The sequence below is a fragment of the Triticum dicoccoides genome, unplaced genomic scaffold, assembly GCF_002162155.2.
Source record: "Triticum dicoccoides isolate Atlit2015 ecotype Zavitan unplaced genomic scaffold, WEW_v2.0 scaffold12554, whole genome shotgun sequence".
Taxonomy (NCBI): domain Eukaryota; kingdom Viridiplantae; phylum Streptophyta; class Magnoliopsida; order Poales; family Poaceae; genus Triticum; species Triticum dicoccoides.
Genome location: NW_021188020.1, coordinates 4,039 through 9,663, shown reverse-complemented (window position 1 = coordinate 9,663; position 5,625 = coordinate 4,039).

Below are 5,625 nucleotides of genomic sequence, written 5' to 3'. Positions count from 1 at the left end.
TATAAAACCGAATACCGAACTGAATTTTCGGTTAACCGAGATGTCGGTTAGCTGTTTGAGCTTGCTATATTCGGTTTCTTGTTTTACTAACCAAATTTAAAAAATAACCGAACGATAAAAACTGAATTTTCGGTTTCTACCGAACACCCAGGCCTACTGATAATCGACCAGCTTCCTTAAGCATATAACTTAAGTACGTTCCAATAAGTGATAATTCCATGATAATCATGTAAAGTAATTTCATGCATAAAGACATGTATAATTCTATAATGAGGTATTCCGAATATTAGTAATTCCTAGTAATTTGAATATAGTTGTAGGACACATAATTCCAACATCTCCCACTTGTCCAAAATGATCATTCAAATATTCGTAAACCCATGGCCTTAACATACTTATCAAATACCTCATGACTATTAGGCTTAGCTAAGGGGTCAACAACCAGGTTAACATCACGTTGAAAATCCAAAGAAATATATAGTCATACTTTCCTTCAGTACGTTTCCTTGGTGTGACACTTAAGATTACTAGAGATCTTAGTTTCCGCCTAATTAATTATTCCAGCATAGCTGTCCTTCGCACCTCGAGTATTATTTCCTTGAGTAGTAATTCCACCTTTATAGGCACCTTAAGTATTTTGTTTTCTCAAGTGAAATTCTGCATTAGTTATTTTCCATCACATATATAATAATATGATTAATTCCACATTGAATCAAAATATATGATAACCGTGTTGAATAATTTTCAAAACCACATAAATATCAAATCCAAGCAGTAAATGAAGTTCCAGCAGTAACCATGCTTTGAAAGAAATTCCTGACTTCGGTCAGTGAAGCTGCAGCATATTAGTACTAAAAATAATAATTGAATATGCATACCTGGACTTATTTCTAATCACGTAGATACAATAATAGCTTCCTCAATGTGTTTACCTTTAATATAAATTCCAGAACAAGTGATAGGTTCTGATGCACTTTTCCACAATCTTATATGATGTGTGAGATTCCCTTAGCTGCTCGTCTTTCCTTCCACTGCTTGAATGCATCATAAATTCTGATAGCTAAGGTATGATAATATAATGAAGATACATATCAATTACAGTACCATTTATTATTCCATTTTCCCTCAGGAGTTCAAATATAATTTATCACTGAGTATGATTCCCTTTATCAAAGATATTTTAATAGATTTGCAATTTTCCAAAGAGAAACACTTCAAAAATATTTTCTATGTATTTCCACTCGTAAAACATAGGATGTTTCAAATGTTCCTTTCATATGAAAGTTAAAAGATGACCAAGCTTTCACTTCCATCAATGTGACTTTATCATTGCAAACAGCAAAGCAATGTTAATGTATACAATAATAATGCAAAATAATTTACACTTACATTTGTAGATGACTGCCTTGCTTCATTTAGAAAACCATATGACCTGCTATTCCATTGATGTGAAGCTTGTTATAAGACCATACATGAAGATACTCAATTAGCAAACTATGTCTTTAGTTCCTCTTTCCCAAAATTCCAGGAGAGAGAGTTTCCACAAAGTATATTTCCCTCTACGTGAATAATTGAATAACAAGAGTGACATTATAATATTCCAGTGAGCCGAATATCCTTACAAAAAAATCACTTCCAGACAATAGGCTTGCGGTTATTTGGTATGATATTAAGTTCCCAAACTATGCTCTTCCTTATTTGAGTTTATTCCTTCCCGAATTCTTCCATCCATAGTTGACATTAAAAAAACTTAAGAGAATTTAGTGGTTCCTCTAAAATTTAGAGTGACATCCCCCAACAACACATAACAATTATCCAGACATGATATTCCAAGTTAATTCCTCCCACTTATCCTAAGCATGTCATGTTGGGAGTGTCACTTGTAGTTTCCTTGGGGTCAAGATTATATTCCAGTATGATTGTCGATAATTCCACCCTTGATCATAAAAATGATTGTGTTCCTATTTTCCACCAGTATTCTTTTTCCAGCTAACTAAGGAAACACCCATTGATCCAGTAAAATAACCATAAGAAATTCCTGATGTGCGCTTTGTAATATCTAAGAATTTCATGCCAAAATAGAAGATTTTCTTCGAGTCAAATGATATCAATAAATGACAGTATGCAATGCTTCTTTCCAAATAAACAAGGGAGTATACAAGATAATCAATTCCTCCATTATATAGTGGAGTTCACTAGTAGAAAAAGGGTCAAATGTGAAGCACATTAGTGCCGGTTTGAATTTGAGCCGGCACTAATGTGTGCATTAGTGCCGGTTCCAATGGCTAGCCGGCCGCTCTCATTAGTACCGGTTCGTGGCGAACCTTTAGCACCGGTTCGTGCCACGAACCGGTACTAAAGTGAGTGGTGGTAGGATGTTGTCAGATCCGGGGCCCCTCCAACACCTTTAGTACCGGGTCGTATCACGAACCGGTACTAAAGGTCGTCCTACATAGACCCTTCGTCCACCCGAGCTCGCTCTGTTCTTCCCCTTTCCCCTCTCCTCTCTGTTCTTTTCCCTCTTTCTCTCAAGCTTTGCCCAAAATTTGTCAAGATTTAAAGGTCCCCATCCATTCAAATGATCACAAAGGTTTGCAACTTTGTCCTTTCATCTCTCATTGCTAGATTAGCTTGTGCAATGCTTTATATAGTGATTAATTTTTGAGTTTAGTAATTTGGGAGGAATTATATATATGTGCTAGTATTTCATTTATATGCAATTTGAGGTCAAAAATAACACTTAGTTTGCATATGTAGGTGTGGTTTACTTAGTAACTTCTAAACCTCCGTCGTAACCACCGTCGATCGCTCGCAACGTCCCGTCGCCGGCACCACCTTGTGGTGATCCTTTTGTTCATGAAGTTTTATATAAAAAATTGATGTTTGTGTGATTTGGATATATAGTTACTCGTATAATTATCTTACCCATACGTTGTTTGTTATATATAGTGCCATGGTTTTGATATCCGTCCCCGTCGGCCCTCGTCCGGGTTATGATTCGGATGTGGTATATTCTCTTTTTAAACTATTCATTGCATTTCGTGTTTATGAAAAATTATGCCCATCAAGTTGACATAGATATTTGTATGTAGGAGGTAGTTGAACCGGAAATTCCAACCGACCCTATTGTCGAGAGGTTAAATTTAGTTGAAAGAGAAAACAAGGATTTGAAGGAAAAATTGAAAAGAATTGAGGGGGAGAAGATGGAATTGGAGTTGCATGTTGCCGATGTCGTCGATGATCACAAGATTAAGATGGAGAAAATGCGCTTGAAGATTAGAAAGATTAGAAAATATGCCATTCATAGTGAGTCTTGGTATCATTATGCTGTTGGGTCAATTGTTACCTTAGTTGCGATCTTGATCGCATTTGTTGTTGCATTTAAATTCTTTAGTTAGAGAGTTATTTGTTTGTTGCATTTAAGTGTTGTATGATCTTTGTGTATGAACTTTATGTATTGTATTAATTTGGTGTTTTCGGTGTTGTGTATTGAAGATGAGCCGGCAATGGATGTACGATGATCGATGCTCTCCCAAGTTCATTAATGACGTGCGTACTTTTCTGCTTGCGGCTGAGCCAAACAAGCGGGCGGATGGTTTTATGCCTTGTCCATGTGCTGGCTGTAAGAATGGTCACAATTACTCTACGTCAAGAACCATTCACGTCCACCTGTTTGAGTCCGGTTTCATGCCTCACTATAATGTTTGGACCAAGAATGGAGAAAGAGGGGTTATGATGGAAGACAATGAAGAAGAAGAGGACGACGATAGCTATCCTGGCCATGGGTTCCCTGAATACGATGATACAACAATGAGGGAAGAAGCTGAGCCGGTAATGCGGGAAGAAGCTGAGCCGGCAATGCGGGAAGAAGCTGAAGAAGAGGCATCGGATGAGCCCGTTGATGATCTAGGTCGGGCCATTGCCGATGCAAAGAGAAACTGCGCAAGTGATTTGGAGAAGAAGAAGTTGCAGCGCATGTTAGAGGATCACAAAAAAATGTTGTACCCGAATTGCGTAGGTGACAAGAAAAAGATGGGCATCACACTGGAATTGCTACAATGGAAGGCAGAGAATGGTGTATCTAACAAGGGATTTGGAAAGTTGTTGGTAATGATAAAGAATATGCTTCCAAAGGACAACGAATTGCCCGAGAGTACGTACGAAGCAAAGAAGGTCGTCTACCCTCTAGGGTTAGAGGTGCAGAAGATACATGCATGCCCTAATGATTGCATCCTCTACCGCGGTGAGTACGAGGATTTGAACGCTTGCCCAGTATGCAGTGCATTGCGCTATAAGATCAGCCGCGATGACCCTGGTGATGTCGAGGGCGAGTGCCCCAGGAAGAAGATTCCTGCCAAGGTGATGTGGTATGCTCCTATAATACCACGGTTGAAATGTTTGTTCCAAAACAAAGAGCATTCCAAGGCAATGCGATGGAACAGAGAAGGCCGTAAGAAATACGGAAAGTTGAGAGTACCCGCTGATGGGTCGCAGTGGAGAAAAATCGAAAGAAAGTACGGGAAGGAGTTTGCAGATGACGCAAGGAACGTATGGTTTGGTCTAAGCGCAGATGGCATTAATCCTTTTGGGGAGCAGAGCAGCAACCATAACACCTGACATGTGACTCTATGTTTGTATAACCTTCCTCCTTGGTTATGCATGAAGCGGAAGTTTATTATGATGCCAGTGCTCATCCAAGGCCCTAAGCAACCCGGCAACGACATTGATGTGTATCTAAGGCCATTAGTTGAAGAACTCTTACAACTGTGGAATGGAACAGGTGTACGTGTGTGGGATGAGCACATGGGGGAAGAATTTGACCTAAAGGCGTTGTTGTTCGTGACCATCAATGATTGGCCTGCTCTCAGTAACCTTTCAGGACAGACAAACAAAGGATACCACGCATGCACGCACTATTTGGACGATAGCGACAGTATATATTTGGATAATTGTAAGAAGAATGTGTACGTGGGACATCGTCGATTTCTTCTGAGCAGGCATCTCGTTAGAAAGAAAGGCAAGAATTTCAAAGGTGAGGCGGATCACCGGACGAAGCCTCGCCACCGTACTGGTGCTGATGTACATGATATGGTCAAGGATTTGAAGGTGGTCTTTGGAAAGGGTCCTGGTGGACAACCTGTTCCGAATGACGCTGACGGACGCGCACCCATGTGGAAGAAGAAATCTATATTTTGGGACCTGCCCTATTGAAAAGACCTAGAGGTCCGCTCCGCAATCGACGTGATGCACGTGACGAAGAATCTTTGTGTGACCCTGCTTGGATTCTTTGGCGTGTATGGGAATACAAAAGATACACCTGAGGCACGGGAGGACCAGCAATGTATGCACGGAAAAGACGGCATACATCAGGGTCACGCAAGCTACGCTCTTACCAAAGAAGAGAAGGAAATCTTCTTTGAATGCCTGCTCAGTATTAAGGTACCGTCTGGCTTCTCGTCGAATATAAAGGGAATAATAAACATGGCAGAGAAAAAGTTCTAGAACCTAATTAAAGTCTCATGATTGCCACGTGATTATGACGCAACTGCTTCCGGTTGCATTGAGGGGGCTTCTACCGGAAAACGTTCGATTAGCCATTGTGAAGCTATGTGCATTCCTCAATGC